This window comes from Lepidochelys kempii, chromosome 17 (genome assembly GCF_965140285.1).
Source record: "Lepidochelys kempii isolate rLepKem1 chromosome 17, rLepKem1.hap1, whole genome shotgun sequence".
Lineage (NCBI taxonomy): Eukaryota > Metazoa > Chordata > Testudines > Cheloniidae > Lepidochelys > Lepidochelys kempii.
The window spans coordinates 6816207-6833550 of record NC_136396.1 but is presented as its reverse complement, the minus strand read 5'-3'; the positions used below and the strand labels follow the sequence as shown (position 1 = coordinate 6833550).

The 17344-nt window shown below is 38.0% G+C and overlaps 1 protein-coding gene across 4 annotated transcripts in view; it reads right to left on the bottom strand.

The window, feature by feature from the left end:
* The window catches only part of USP32 (ubiquitin specific peptidase 32), a 154561-nt gene that overhangs the window by 122727 nt on the left and 14490 nt on the right, over nucleotides 1–17344 (bottom strand). The window lies entirely within an intron of this gene.

Here is a 17344-nt window from a genome sequence, read left to right as displayed (position 1 = left end):
CCTCGTTTGAATGGAAGCCAAAATGCTCTGATAAAATGAAGTCTCAGAACCCTGTGAGATTCCATTCGATATCCATTTTATAAAGATAACGTTCGGCACATTTCTGTTCCTTGGTCAAAATGCAGTGTAGCTGTAGCCCTGTTAGTCCCAGAATATTTGAGACACAAGGCAGGTGAAATAATAACTTTTATTGGACCAACCTCTGTTGAAAGCCTCTCTCTCTCACCAACAGCAGGTGATCTAATAAAAGATCTCACCCACCTTGACTCTCTAAAATGGGTCAATGACAGAACTAGGAACAGAGCCATGGAGTTTTGATTCCTGTTGCCTACTACAACACCACTCTCGCCCTTAAGACAATCTGAGCAGCATTACCCCCACTTCAATCCTGCATTTAAGTAGTGTGTTAACAGACTTCTCCTGCTGACTTAATGTAAAAAAAAAAAAAAAAAAACAAGAGGGCGAGGGCGTGTTTAGAAAATAAAGTCCTCTGTTTCTGTCAATGAACAAGTAAAACTGTCCCATACCTAAACTTGATAATTAGGAGTATCTAAAACCATTCCCTTGCCAATGCAGGAACAGTGTCTAGCAGATTTTCGAAAGCACATTTATTATAAGCTATTATCAAAACCCTTTGAATCTCTCCTCACCCAAGTATGTGTTCTAATCACTCTCCATTTATATCCTAAGAGAAAAGGAATAAAACATTAACTGGAATTCCCATCCCTAGGCTGTGTCAGACTGAGACAGGTTTGTGACCCTATTCTGCCATTAGAAGACTATATGACCCAGATCACGCATCAGTGACATTGTGCTGCAGAAGAGAACCATTTTTCACACTGAAGCCAGAACACAAAGCAAGCAACATTGGATGCAAAACTAACATTACCACTAGGGCATTTTTCATCATCTTCATAAGATTACTCAAACCATCTCCCCTCTTGAAGGTCTATAAATCAGCAGCTAAACAATAACAAACATGCCTGAATGGTTATTGGGGTTTAGGGCTTTGAGTGTTAGAAGCATACAGCACACCACAGATTTCATTTCCAACCAGCATCCTTGAAGATTACAACTTGTCCCTTAACTCACTGAAGATTCATTGTCACTGTTTTGTCAAAATATTTCTCACCTATTTTGAAATTGGTTCACATTTAAATTAAAAATCTACCTTTCATTAATAACTATGTTCACAAGAAACCCCCATATTTATTTTCATATATATTATTGGTTCAAGACAATGATACTGAAATTTTCATATGCTTTTTTTAAACTAAAAACAAGGTTTTAAAGGTTATGAGAAATGGGGTGATAAAGAAAGAAAAGAAGCTATTTTGACAGCATTAATGCTGTCATGAAGAGATAGTTTTGATGTAAGGATTTTACTTGAGCTATTGCCACTGCATATCATACTGATAAAACAAGAACTGACATATAATTAGGTCATCTACTGGCAACGGCATTGTTATCTGGAGCATAAAGTAACATTTAAATTTCATACTCCCATATTAGTTTCTGTCTATATAGTCATTCCCAATTTTTATTTCTTGAGAGAAAGTAGGATTCTATGTAAAGTTTTGCTAAAACACCACAGTCTCGTTAGAAAATTCTCTCCTCAGCATTTATCTGGGCACAGGAAACAGCCCAAAGAATAACCTCCATAGCTGTAGGTTGCCCCCAACCTCTCCTGAAGAGTGGGGGACAGGACACAAGGCTAGAGATTCTGCCCACCTGATCCTGTATCTCACCATAGCCTTCAAATATGTAAGGAATTCACGTAGCAAGGCTCCATACATACATACAGACTAAGTATTTTTGTAGGAGTAAACCAAGATAAACCAAGATACCTAACTCTTGTCCAAAAGCTAAGTGTGATGAGAACATTGGATGTCCTACAAGATTTAAGTTCAGGACCTTCACGGTATTATTCTCTGAAATGCTTCCAGTTCCACATGTAGGGCTAGAAAGACAGGCAGAACTACCAGGTCTAATTGCATAGAAGAGACATTGGTGAGGGGAGGACAAATTTATGCTCATTAAGAATGGGGAACCTTCTGGGGAAGGAGAAGCCTACAGAGGAAACATAAGCTCCACCTTAACCAAAATGGAACCAGACTGTTGGCATGTAAAATTAAGAAGGCGGTAGAGGATTTTTTTAAACTAACGACTCGGGGAAACCTGACAAGTATGGAGGAGCACATCCCTTAGGGATGAATTTATTAAAAGGTGAGCTCTATATTCTAATATACAGAATAGGAAAGAAGTTGCTAAAGTACGGGTAGAAGCTAGCGAGGAACAGCCAAACACAGAAGTCCAATTTAAACATAATTCATGAAAGCAACTAAATACTGACAATATGTACAAGGGCTTATATATAAATGCTAGAAGTCTACATAAGTCAAATTCTAACAAGGAATAGGAAGGAATAGGATAGGATAGAAGAATAGGAAGGAGCACAAACTCTGGCAAGTAAAATGTAAATGTTTAATAGAACAAGACAAGAAAAAATTGGAGAAGCAAGTTGCTAAAGATGCAAAAACTAACAACACAATTTTTTAATTTTAAAGTGTATCAAAGGCAGGAAGCCTGCCAAACAAGCAGTGGGGCTGCTACATGAGAAAGGTATTAAAGGAGCACTCCAGGAAGACAAGGCCAAAGGCCCACTTAGTCCAGTATCCTGTCTTCCGACAATGATCAATCCCAGGTGCCCCAAAGGCAATGAACAGAGCAGGTAATCATCAAGTGATCCATCCCATCACCCATTCCCAGCTCCTGGCAAACAGAGGCTAGGGACACTATCCCTGCCCATGCTGGCTAATAGCAATTGGTGGACCTAGTCTCCATGAATTAATCTAGTTCTCAAAGTGGGTGCTGGGCAACAAAATTGCAGATGAACTTTAACATTGATAATGCAAAAGTAATGCATATTGGAAAAAATAATTCCAACAATACATACACAATGAAGGGTTCTAAATTAACTGTTTACCACCCAAGAAAAAGAAGATCTTGGAGTCACTGGATACTTCTCTGAAAACATCCACTAAATGTACAGAAGTGGTTTAAAAAAAAAAAAGCTAACAGTATGTTAGGAAAAAGGATAGAAAAGAAGACAGAAAATATCATAATCACTATATAAATCCATGGTGCACCCATACCTTGAATAGTGTCCAGTTCTAGTTATCCCATATCAGAAAGGATATAGTGGAATGTGAAAGTGTATAGAGAAGGGCAACAAAAATCATCAAGGTTATGGAACGGTTTCCACATGAGGAGAGCCTGAAGAGATTAGGGCTACTCAGCTTAGAAAAGAGGCGACCATGAGGAGATATAATAGAGGTCTACAAAATTATAAATGCTGATCTGAATACAGTGAAAATTGAAAAAGTGAATAGAGAAGTGTTATTTATCCCTTCACATAACACAAGATCCAGGGGTCACCAGGTTTAATACAAACAAGAGAATGTACTTTTTTCACACAATCCACAGCTAACCTATGGAACTCATTGCCATGGACATTGTAATAGCCAAACGTATAACTGGGTTCAAAAAAGGACTGAATAAATTCATGAAGGATAGGTCCAACAATGACTATTGCCAAGATAGTCAGGGACACAACCCCATGCTCGCGGAGACCAAAAGCCTCCAACTACCAGAAACCAAGAGGGGAAGAAAGGGGTGGATCACCATAACTGCCCTGTTCTGTACACTCCCCCAAAGCTCTGGTATGGGCCACTGTAGGAGACAGGATACTGGGCAAGATGGACCATGGCATGACCCACTATGTTCTTATGTTCTATTTTACAGTAAAATAAAAGTATTATTATGAGACCTTTGAAAAGGGGTAAGTGTCTTCCAACACAAAAAGAGAAACTTTCTCCTAGCATTGTATTTTTCCACACTGTTGATTCCAAATCCATTTCTTTTAGTCTCAGTATAAAATCAATCCAATCTTTGTTGTGATTATACAGTGAAGAAAGGCCAAGAAAGATGTTTAAACAACATAACCTAAATCTTGCGTTACCAGATGCTTCAGGGTTTACATAGGTAAGATGATGCAATATGTACACCCCACTGACTTTCAAGGACCCAATTAATGTATTAAACACACCAGCTTGATGCATGGTTACTTAATACAATCCCGTCACTCCCAATGCTTTAATTTAATGCACTAAACTAAGTTAAACACCACTTCAGGTTCAATTTCCTAAAAGAGGTAAAATGCAGAAAGTCAAGGAAATGAACTGACAGTCAAAACATACGTAAGTCCTTTGGTCTACTAAAAGCTTTTCACATTTTTTATTAATTACTGCACTGCTGAATTAGAATACAAACCTTAGCATTGTATGAAGAGACACTGCCAATGATCTGTATTTAAATAAACATCGGCTTCATAAAAACGTCCTGAGGGGTAATATGAATTACTTACATTGAGCCCTTCTCAACCACACCAACAGGAGCATATACCTTTCCCCCCGCCCCCCTCTACTGAGCAGAAGCACAGCAAAGGAAAGAACCCCGAGTGCACCAGCCTGGTAGATACAAACATGAGAACCTTATCAGTGGTGGTCTATAGTCTAACCTGAAAGACTATTAACAGATTGGAATATGGCTTGAGGTTTACATTGACAGAAGCATGCACTGATCCAGAGCAGTATTACATAGCCTTCTTCTGAGTCAATAAAAAGCACATTTCCAAAAGGTTTAATTTCCTTTCTTCCTTCTCCTTCCCATACTCCCAATATTAGTACAAAAGGTGCAAAATGACAACTTTAGGGTAACAACTTTATCTTGCAACTTCTCACTTCCCTTCTGTTTTTTTTTTTAAACTGGATCTCAGCCTTTTGCTTCTGAATCCCCTCATGTTCTAACTTCCCAATGCATGTCCTTTTCTCTACAGTATGCCATCAGAAGCAACACACACTCCTACATGGGACTGCAGTTGCATGCCTACAAAGCGCATGTCCCCAGCTGTAATGGCAACCCCAGCCACTTAGGAAGAGAATAGGATAGGGCAATTCCAGTCAGTTTCCAAATGCTAATACTGGTGCTTCTAGTTACTGTAAAAGCACTACAGAACAGAAGCACAAGCACACTCCTAATTAATTATATTTAAGATTTTCCTGCTTGTTTAAGTGAAAAAATGCAGCATACCATGCCCAGTTTAAATCTTCAATTACTGTTGTAACAGAAAATTTCATTTACCTGATAAATGTGAATTGGCTGCATATAATATGCTAGAATATAAAGCGACTTTTACTCATCCAAGTGCTTTCCTAGTCATAAATTTATTGGCTGCTCCTTTATAAGATTTACCCGTTTTAATAATTAAAACAATTCATAATCTGGCAACCTTAACTACAGCCATCATTAACACTTCTGCTATAATTTATATAGCACCTTTAAGGGGCTGCAGAGGAAGATTTGGCCTTCTCCCTCCTTCCATCACCACCTGATCCTCCTGTTCCCATTTCAGGTATCCTCTCCCTCCACCAGCCTGACACCCATGTCCCCTACACTAGACCTCTCCAAATCTGAATTAGTGGCATTATGGCCGGGTGCCTGGGGTTACAGTGCCACTCGAGTTTGTCCCAGCCAGCCCCATCACACCTCCAGCTTTCATCGCAAGAGTGCTCTACATATAATGTATATATAGGAATTACTACACACACCACTGATCTGCAGCCTTCTCTGTGTTTAATATCTCCTCTAATGTCGAACAGCACATAATATTTCCTGTGCTAAACTTGTGTAGTGAAGAACACTGAACTAAACAAACTGTGGAGCAATTCAGGAAGCTGAATATAGTTGTGCAAGTTTGAATTGAACTAGGAAACCAAGAATAAAAAACCTCTACTTGTAAGCAGTGGGTACTGCAGCTGGGAGCATGCCTCCCTAGCCAGGAAGACAGACTCACAGCTGGCTGTCTCTAAGCTACCGCAGTAGAAACAGCAGTGTGGACGCTATGGCACACGCAGGGGCTTAGGCTAGCCACCCAAGGGATCCCCTGGGTTCAAACTTGGGTGGTCAGCAATAGTCTCCGCCCACGACACAACATCCACACAGCTATTTTTTGCCCGCTAGCTTGAGAGGAGCGAGCAGCAGGTCTGTCTACCCAGGCTGGGAAGCTTGCTCCCAACTACAGTGCAGGCATACCTTAAGTGCTCAAGATCTCTGTTTTAGATCTCATCCAAAAGGCTGTCCTGCCTGCAGCATACTGACACCTAATGCCATGAACGACACAGAAGTTATGTCTACGCTACAGACCTCACAGCAGCACAGCTGTACTGATCCAGGTGCCCAGCTGTAAGATCTCATGTAGCCATTCTATGCCGATGGGAGAGCGCTTGTGGAAGCTTTGTACTTAAATCTCTAGTCACTCTATCAAGTAGCTGAGTCATCTGAAAGTATAAACTCCTTGTCACAAAGGTCCATAAAACACTACCAGGATTTTTTTTTTATTTTTATTTTTAATGGGAAGTTTGGATTTTTTTTTTCCCTCACCATCATTGCTGCTTGACAGACATACCGCCACTGCCCACACCCAACTGCAACTGGAAACTGAAAAAAGCAGATTTTCCCTTTGACTTACCGACCCCATGCACCACTGTATTTCTCTACTATTGAAAAATTTTTAAAAAAGACAAATTTAACAGATCTGGAAAAGCTCTCCTCTACTTTAAGGGCATCTGGACAACAGTTAAGTTCAAGAACTGTTCTCCTTGTAACATGCCTATTCCTCCTCTATTCAACTCAACATGATACATGGTTGCATACCTCCTGAAAGTCTTAATATTTTGGAGGCAGGCCTGAGAAATCTTCAGAAGTCTGAGACCAAAGCACTTAATCTGCTCCCTTCACATTTTCTCTATGGCTTCCCCTTGCTTACTTCTACCAGTGTTTAACCCCTGGTAAGGAGGAGGGCGATTTTAATTGTATTATTTGTATTACAAATAGTTCTTAGAGATGACAGTCCCACTGTGCAGTGCCTAGCACAAAAGAAACAGCCACTGCCCTGAAGAGCTTACTATCCACGTTCTTCTCTTTCTTAGGCTCTTGCTTAAAGATGCACTTCCCAATCCCTTTTGCTCTGTTAGTTCCAAAGATGTTCATTCGACATAGGAAAAATTCAGCTTCACGCACCCAGGAATCATCATGTTGGGGCTATATGTTCATTTTTATTACTTTACAAATATTGTCTTGGGCATACACTATTCTTGTTCTAATCTACTCAATCACATTTAAGTATCGGTGCCCTCCTATATTTATATCTGATCTACTTATTCTGTCAAGTTGGCCAAACTGAAGTAATGAATTTTTCTTTCCTAATAACTGGTTTTGCTTTCATTACTACATAAAAATATATATCAAGTGTTTAATTTGGTTATTCTGCCCAATTTACTGGCTACAGCCATTGCTAGATGTGTAATATTCCTCAGGAGACTGTTGATGCGGTTCAGAAAGCAATCATTTACTACATGCATCATCGGTCTACATCTCAGTGCATGTCGAAAGGGCTTAATACCAGGAAGGTTTAAGTTACCCAGAGTCATGATCTAGTCATCTTCAAAAGTCTTATGAATTCTAACTTGTGAGATATTGTATTTTGTACCGCTGCTCTGCAACATACCACAACAATTATGAACGCATCGATATAGCTTCTTGTCATAAATAAAGGGAAGGGTAAACCCCTTTGAAATCCCTCCTGGCCAGGGGAAAGCTCCTCTCACCTGTAAAGGGTTAAGAAGCTAAAGGCAACCTCGCTGGCACCTGACCAAAATGACCAATGAGGAGACAAGATACTTTCAAAAGCTGGGAGGAGGGAGAGAAACAAAAGGGTCTGTGTGTCTGTCTATACGCTGGTTTCTGCTGGGGATAGACCAGGAATGGAGTCTTAGAACTTTTAGTAAGTAATCTAGCTAGGTATGTGTTAGATTATGATTTCTTTAAATGGCTGAGAAAAGAATTGTGCTGAATAGAATAACTATTTCTGTCTGTGTATCTTTTTTGTAACTTAAGGTTTTGCCTAGAGGGGTTCTCTATGTTTTTGAATCTAATTACCCTGTAAGATATCTACCATCCTGATTTTACAGGGGGAATTTCTTTATTTCTATTTACTTCTATTTTTATAAAAAGTCTTCTTGTAAGAAAACTGAATGCTTTTTCATTGTTCTCAGATCCAAGGGTTTGGGTCTGTGGTCACCTATGCAAATTGGTGAGGCTTTTTATCCAACATTTCCCAGGACGGGGGGGTGCAAGTGTTGGGAGGATTGTTCATTGTTCTTAAGATCCAAGGGTCTGGGTCTGTAGTCACCTAGGCAAATTGGTGAGGCTTTTTACCAAACCTTGTCCAGGAAGTGGGGTGCAAGGTTTTGGGAAGTATTTTGGGGGGGAAGACACGTCCAAACAGCTCTTCCCCAGTAACCAGTATTATTAGTTTGGTGGTGGTAGCGGCCAATCCAAGGACAATGGGTGGAATGTTTTGTACCTTGGGGAAGTTTTGACCTAAGCTGGTAAAGATAAGCTTAGGAGGTTTTTCATGCAGGTCCCCACATCTGTACCCTAGAGTTCAGAGTGGGGGAGGAACCTTGACATAGTCATCTTCAAAAGTCTTATGAATTCTAACTTGTGAGATATTGTATTTTGTACTACTGCTCTGCAACATACCACAACAATTATGAACACATCGATATAGCTTCTAATTTAATATTTTCACAGGAAGCTCAAGAAAATAACTGGACAACTTCCTTCTCCCCAGAACATTTATTTTGGTGTCTCAACAGAAAGCTATCTATATATGAAGTATTTTTAACTGTTTCTGCCTTTACTGAATCTTTAAGAAGAAAGGACCAAGAGCTTTCCACCTGCTTACAGACACTCTAAAATACGTACATACCTGTTTAGTTTTAAAAAACATGTTTCCAGGAAGGAGACTTCCAAAGTTCCCTTAAAACTTTTTTATACCAGGGAAGGCAAAATAATGCTTATGTATTTTACAGGTAAAGCCACCACTAGTGGCTTCCTGGAGTCCCACATAAAGTGATAGGCCAGACCATGGTCTCTCTTTTTAAAGAGCAAAAGGGTATTACTTACACTACCTCTCCCCCCAACCCTTATCTACTTCCGCCGCTGGAATGGAAAAACTCTAAGCCCATCCACCGTCTCTGGCTGCTGAAAGTCAGTGCCCTAGTACTTTAGGAGGAAAGAGCTCGGACAACATTAGAAAGCCTGTACTAGTTCAGCCCAAGCAGTTAAAATTAATTTCTTCACAACTGTTTATTTAAGCTCCTGAAATCATCATAATTTCTGCTGTACCCAATACATTTTGAAACCTATTTTATTTTGGTCTTCCAGGAACATTGCGTATTGCTGCATTTTAAGTGCCTTTTTCACTCCAGCAATACACAGTGTTTCTATAATAAAACATGGAAAAAATAGCTTACGCCAAACCACGGTTAGCCGTTTGAATTAAACCAGCACGAACAAGTAAACACAAAGTGATGGATGATACTACCATCTCCTTTTCTCATCCAGTTATGCCTAAGCTCTGGATGCATGTGTCAATATTTTAATCACTGAAAGAGGTACTTGAGGTTGCTGCCCCCAGAGTTTCACCTAACTTCTGTTTTTTATGTCCTGTATGGTAAGTGTCTACAGTCTATTAATTTTAGTGTACTTAATTTCAAATACTTTTACACTTTTTATTCCTTTAAACATACATTTCATGAAGTCATTAATCAAACAACAAATGTTGATAAACCTTTATTCCCTATTCATTTGGGCCAGATTTCAATCAGTAACCTAGAGACGAAAGGTTCCAGATATCATTAAGCCTGAGCCACCCAGTTCCAAAACTTGATGTCCTATGAGGCACAAAAGCTATGTACAAAGGCAATAAAGTGAAACCAGTCTCACTAACAAACCATTCTTTAAAAAGCTATATGCTTAATACCCACTTCAAACAAATGCAACCCTAACACCTGCCCTAGATTCTGATCTTGTTTACTATGAGAATTCCACTGCCTCTACCTACTCAATTAGCATTTTTCCATCTCACTAAACTATTATCTATTTTAGCATGTGATAAAACGATCATCCCTGATAGTACACAAATTAGTTACATCTTGCCCATCCAATGCCTTGTACTCACTTTAACATGTGTCTGGTTTTCCTACGTGGCAGAATTAAACATAAATGAGGTGGTGATAAATAACTGCAGCGTGACTTCAACAAAACAACAATTTCATACAAATTTCACTCACAAATTAGAGAGATTTTGACCCTTGGATACTTTTGTTGTGCATATTCAGACTAATATTTTTGCACTTCTCAAAACTGGAGTAACTCATAGCAGATTTATTTAAAATGTGAAACTTCCAATTACTCCTTATTGTGTGAATTTGAACTGCAGCTTCACAACGTTGCTGCTTTAACAAGTAGATGACATTGTATCACAATCCCGGGCACTGAAAATGTAAATGACTAATACAATATGAAAGTTTTCAGGACAGATCTCAGTCTGAGATTCCAATGACCTTGTCATTTAAATTAAAAGAAAAAAAAACAAACAAAAAAAACCCACTCAGGTACTTAAAAAAAAAAAAAAAAAAAAACAACCACCCTGTTCCTAAGGAATAACTGATTGCAAGCCCTTATGTGAGGTGTTGGTACACTGGTCAGCTAGGGGTTCACGTTAACCTTACACAAAGTGAAGACCTTCTACACCTCAGGCTTCTCTCCTTCCTTAGCTTCACCACCTCAGGCTTTTTACTCTGAGAAAGCTCAATTTGAAGAAGTTATGGCCCTTTCCAAGGATGGCATCAGTGGTAACTATAACTGTATTTGTGCAGGGAAGCATTAATTATGTAATGCTGTCTTATTCGACAGCACTGCATTGTCTGCTAGATGGAAGCCAGAAACTGAGAGCAGAACAATCCATCTCAATAGCATGTACAACTTGCACATGATGGCAACCCAGACTTAAAGTCAGACCTCTGGAGGGGTAGACCTCAATATTATTCAAAACTAGTTTAAATTATAATTTATTCTAATTTTAGGTTATTACAAACTTGTCTTCACCTTTAATGAATTCTGACACACAAAATCCCTTGTTATTCAGTCTCAGACCTCCATGTAGAGATTCCCCATAGTACTGAAATGTGCCAATTATTTGTTATGAGAAAGGGAAGTGGAAGGAAAAGCAGAAATGAGTTTGGTTTTAACTAAGCAAGATTGTATCCATATTTGTAGAGAAATTAATGTGATGAGCGTACGATAAATGGGACACTATCTTTACTGTCTGCTACAGAGAGTCACTTGTTCAAAGAGATCCATTTTACTGGGGAGTTCATGAAACCTACAGCCATAAAAAAAAATGTATACAATACTATAGGCATCTGTCAAGTAATGCGATATTACTAGACCATAATAACTAGCTCACTCATCTCCTCAGGGTAGAAACACAAAGGTAGTGAGTGACCTGCTTCAGATTAATACTGACTGAGGTTCATGAATGTATCTACAATGAACGTGAGTTGAACTGTTTGCTTTCTGAAATGTACATTCTTAACAAAAGCAAATCAGCTTTCAAAAATAATCAAAAATATTTTCTCTCGGTAGATAATACATCTATGAGTTATTTTACACACACATACACAGTCTGCTGTGTACAGACAATATTTTTTCAAGTATATTGTTAATGTGTTCATAAACTGGCAGTAAAAGAACCATACAGCACAAAAAAATCTAGTGTAATTCACCTTCTAAGACAAAACTCATGTTAGCCAACATAGCAATAGATTATCACTTGTCCAATGAAGTGGGATGAAATTTCAGTGTTTTGCAATGGAACTCCTATTATTGTTAATTTGGAGCTACAAGTCCAGTTCTTTACATGTCACATTATAAAGTTATCCCCTGTATCTTTAAAGTTTTAATTCAAATAATTACAGGATTATTTATATTTAGATATTGTACCTGATGTAAAATTATAGCTCTCACACACATAGCTGAATCCAAAGTAATATCTTATAAAAAAGGAAGATTATTCCTAAATTACACTGAAATAAAATGTTCTTGCTATAAAAGGCTAAGTCACACTCTCCTAAGGAAAGCCATCCTAAAACTGTTTTTTTGCTGGCAGGCTTGCTATAATTTAGAAAACAGTTTAATGACAGATTAGCACTGCATCCCTTTTCCAGCTCTCTGTAGGGAATGCCTTAACTCCAGTCCTCTGGAGTTAAATTAAATTTAAGTGAAACTGCACAACCTCCGCTAAAAATTCTATTGTAAAATACAGTAGTTATAACATAGCTTCAGTCAATCCAAACATTGGGAGTATTTTTAGTTCAACAGCGTAACTTAAATCTAAAGCAACTTGTACAGACTTATGATTCTAAAAGTTTTTAAATTTGTAAATACCTAGCTTTATAATTTTTAAATATTTCCAAGAGTAATTATATTGTAAAATAAATGAGAAAATCTCAAGTGATCCCCCAGTTTTTTTTACTTTGGAGTCTAGGTTTTGTTTGTTTTTTTAAAAGAGAAAGGCCATCCATCACCAACATGTGTAGGTCAAGAATTCAGTTTGAGGTTGCTAGACGTAGCGTGATTTTTAGAGGGCATAGTCACCAACAAATCCTGCTTCTAGCAGTGGGAGTTACAGGTACTAAACACCAAAATTTAAAAAAAAAAAAAAAATATCAAGCTACTTCTAATCAAGAGCCTAATGTCAGGTACCAAGATGCTAGACATAATGTTTAATGTCATAGGGAAAAAATTTAAGTTGCAGAATGAAATTTAAATTTTACTGCTTTTCTTCTCATCCTACTTAAGCTTATTCTGAACAGACATGTATAAAGACAAGTTCCCTGCCCTGAGGAGTTTACAGCCTAAGGCCCCATTCCTGTGAACCTGAACCTGCATATAATTTTAACGGAACTACTCATGTCCTTAAAGTCAATCAGACTAGTCAGATGCTTCAAGTTAACTATGTGCAAATGTTTGCATGATTGGAGCATAAATACTGTATGGAAAACAATTATTAACTTATAGGATTTCATCTTCAAGCAACAGATACCGCAATCTTCAATTGCACACTCTGCAGTATCAAAACTATTTACATTATCTCTAGATGTGAACAGTATTTTATTTAGAAATCAAAATAAAAAAGTCTAACTAAATCAGAAGACAGCCATTTTTACTAACAAACAAAGCTAAGCAGTGTTTGAAAAATTATACGAAGTTGTCCTAACATTTTAGAAACTCTTCCCTTTTTCTTCCAGCACCCTGTATTTTTACCCCTCCCTGTTTCTTGCCTTACTTTGAAACACTAAGATGAACCGACTGCTGTTCGGGATGCACCTTTCCTTTTTAACTAGAGGAAGTTCTAATGAATGTCAGATCAAAAAGCACAGACCCACTTTGGCTCAGTCACATCCATGCAACCCTAAGGGGGTTGCACGTGCCTATGACAGCAAATTTACTCCGTATTTTTTTAAAAAACAAAAAGCCTAGTAGGGATTATTTTTTTAAAACAATTAATTGTAAATCAATTAACACAAATATTTTTAAAATCTTAAATTAACACTTCTGCTGTTTGCTTTTTACATTTCACTGTGCCTCAGCGGAAAGAGGCTCAGTAAGGCTGACTACTAGGTTCTCACCCACTAGCACAATACTGCCATTTGAGTGAAACGCTGTAGGACTGCACTTAAATCGAAAGGCACGTCTATACTAGAAGTGCTACAGCGGCATCCCTGTAGCGTGACACTTATTACAACGATGGAAGGGGTTCTTCCAATAGTGCAGTAAATCCACCTCTCAGAGGTGATCAACAGGTCAATGGAAGAATTCTTCCAGTGACCTAGTGGTGTCTACACCAGCCCTTAGTTCAGTTTAACTACATCGCACAGGGCCTGACATTCTGCACAGCCCTGAGCAATGAAGTAAGCAGACCTAATTTTGTAGCACAGACAGCCCTAAGTCAATATACATCAGTTTAAAGGTCATGACAATTGAAACTAATCCCACCATTTTGCACCTCAGATGCAGAGCCGTGTCCTTTTTAAAGGACCGAGGTCCACCTTTCTTGCTGCTAACCATGAATGTCAAACAACTGAAGAAACCTAAATGCAGTAACATCAGTGAAAAATTAAACTCTCCAATTTTCTCCCCAAAACTGATCCGAGTAATTTGGTATCCTGAATTTAAGATGTTCCAGACTATATGTGATGGCACCAAATCACTTAATATGAGCATCTGTGGCAAACTATGCTATTTGTGTATTGATCATTGGAAAATATCAATGAATAGAGGCTCCATTTTCATTTTCAATGGGAAACAACATGCTTCGTAATTTTATCCCAGAGATCCTTCTACAGTTTGAAAAAAAAAATTTATTGGCTTCCATACACCATTTGGAAAAGGAAAAGGGTGTTAGTAGAAGACAACTGGTTTCCTAGATAAGTTGGATGATTCCAGCTCTTCTCTTAGAAATTTAACTTACACCTATTATCATCCTGCTTATAGAAGCTGGAAGCAGAGAGGAACATGTTGATGATCCACTGTGAGATACACTAAATTATACATACAATTTCAAACCCACACGAACACTCGAACTCTAGTCAATCAAAGCCTGGCAGATACCCGAGCCTGTACAATTTCAGCAGTTTTTGCCAAAAACTGAACTGTAGCAGCAGACGTACAGAGCCCTGAATTTGCTATAAAAATATTATCCGTATACTAACAAACGAGAAAAACAAAAAACAATCTACGAAGCAATGTCAGGAGAAGTGATGTCTTCTAAGAATGCTGAGGTCAAACAAAAATTTTCATACAACACAGTTCTCTAGTTGATGCCAATAATCATTTTACACCTACATGAGAAATATCAATACAACAGCTTGAACTTCCCATTTTTCAGCATTTGGCTGCTCGCCAACACCCTTGGGCTGCTCTCCAACACACTTGCAAAGAAGGTTAGATTCTGCAGATATAATGGACAGAGAGCATCAGACAGTACGACCAAGTGCTGCTATTAAAAATGCAAAAAAGTCATGCTTGGACAACAAGCATCACAGCGGAGAAAGGTCAGGTTCAGAGAAATTCTGTGTAGAGGTTAGACCAGTGGACAGTCAAGATTAATGGGTTCTTTTACTGTAGCACATCGAAACACCAGTGCATACTGTGCCTATGCACAGATTCTATGCTGATGAGCACCACAGAAGTGACTAAAAATATTAATTCTAATCCTATTAGTAAACAAAAACAATGCAAACAAGCCAACCAAAAAGCATGTTGTTTCTCCCACATCCCCTCTCAAAAATCCTCAGAATTTTTTTTTAAATGCTGTAATCACATCATATAACCATTTACAGATAAGAGGTTGGGTTACAGCCAGCATTCATTAATATAGAACCATACTTCATTAATATTGGGAGACGTAATAGTACAAAAGGCCTGATGGATCTTTACATACCCAAGATCTCTAATGATACTCCAAACACAACTTTATCTGGAAGGAAGTCAGTCCTTGGTTTTACATTAGATCATTTAAAAAAAAACTAAAAACTTAGAAAGTAGAGTCTAACGGATGTACAGTACTGAAACAAACAGGAAAAAACAGAGGAGGTGAGAATTTAATATATGTTAGGGAGAGGAACACTCCTAGAATATAGGATTAAAGCACCTTACAGTACTTTTAACATGGCTTGTACTTTTTGCTAAATTATGGTCATACACAAATTCACAAGACACCATACAGGGACATATCTGTTCAGTTCCCATCGACATTACTGGGTAAAGAGCACTAATTGCCTGTGCATTGCCTTGGAAAAATTTACCTAAGTACCAAAAAGAAAGACTACCAAGTACCAACAGTATGTGACTGTACATTGCATGCCATTTGTGGTTTGATAAAAACATGCAAATACTGGATTTTAATGCCAGAGGCTTCCCTGTCCCTATTATGTTGAGCTAAACGCTCACCTTCAACAAAGAAAGTAAAATTCTCCTGCCCCAAGATGTCCCTCAGTTTGAGCTCTGGTTTTACTAATTCTCTTAACGTTCTGATTTTTTTTTTTAAGTGACTTCATTTTACAGGTTCAATATCAAAAACTTATAGAACATACAATTAATCTCTAACTAAGCAATAATTTTCCCTGTAATCACTTGCTCAGTATTTCCCCCAGGAATCTTTGTCCTACTTATACATGAAAATGTTATTACTTTTTCATTACTCTGTATTGTGATTCCACGGCTGTTATGAAGTTGTCAGGAACCAAATCAATTTTGAGAGGTTTCAAAGAGGCAAAATATACAACTTAATGTAAAATATTTTGGGAAATAATCCTAATCTGCAAAAGGCAATTGAGACAACTGGATCGATGGATTATAAACTCTGTAATATATTGTGAAAAAACTGAGCTACATCCACATTTAAGAATTCTCATGACCAGTCTATCAACAATGACATCATTCAAATTGCATGGTGCATCTCAATTTGAACTAACTCAGATTCTCTTCCCACACAGTTACTACAAATAGTAGTTAAAAGGAATTTAGGAATGAGAATAGTATAGATTTGATACTGTTCTGGTAAACATCTGTATTTTCTTTAATAAATCTTTTTCTTGACAATAGTGACTCATTCTAGTTGTCAGTGAAAGAGTTTGGGATCCATTAGCCCCAACCATAGTGCACATCAAGAGTTTAAGAGACAAGAGTGAAGACAACCACCACATTTTAGGATGCTTATCCAAAATGAACCACCACATCTTTTCATTTTTTCCTATCATCAGTTTTTACACCGTGCTCCCCTATACTTTTTCCTTCCATCCACACTGCCTTTTGCCTCTGTGGCATATGTTTCATACTCCACGTAATTCTTTTAACATCCTCTAGAAGGAAAATTTGAATACTTCTTTCTACTCTTTCTATTGTGAGGATGTTTCATCCAACTTAGATTAAATACAAATCCCTGTTCTTCTGAACTGCCATTTTGTCAATTGGGCTTGCAGTGTGTATCTGTTGCGATTAGGTATTACCAGAAATGAACAAAACACAGTAGGCTCAGCCATGATTCAGAAGAGCGGCTGAAAATGGCTTCTATTTTATTACCTCCAGGAAAAATAGTCAGATGGCTAGCATTTAACAACATATCATTTTACATTAAACCGTGCTTACCCAGAAGTATGAGAAATAACCCAAAGGAAGAGAATATACACGTAAAATAAGAACTACATCCAAACCAGTTAAAGCTAAGCTCAGAATTAAATACTGGTCACAAATAAAGAATTCACTACTAGGAAACTCGGAGACTAGAAATACTCTGGACATGATCCCATTA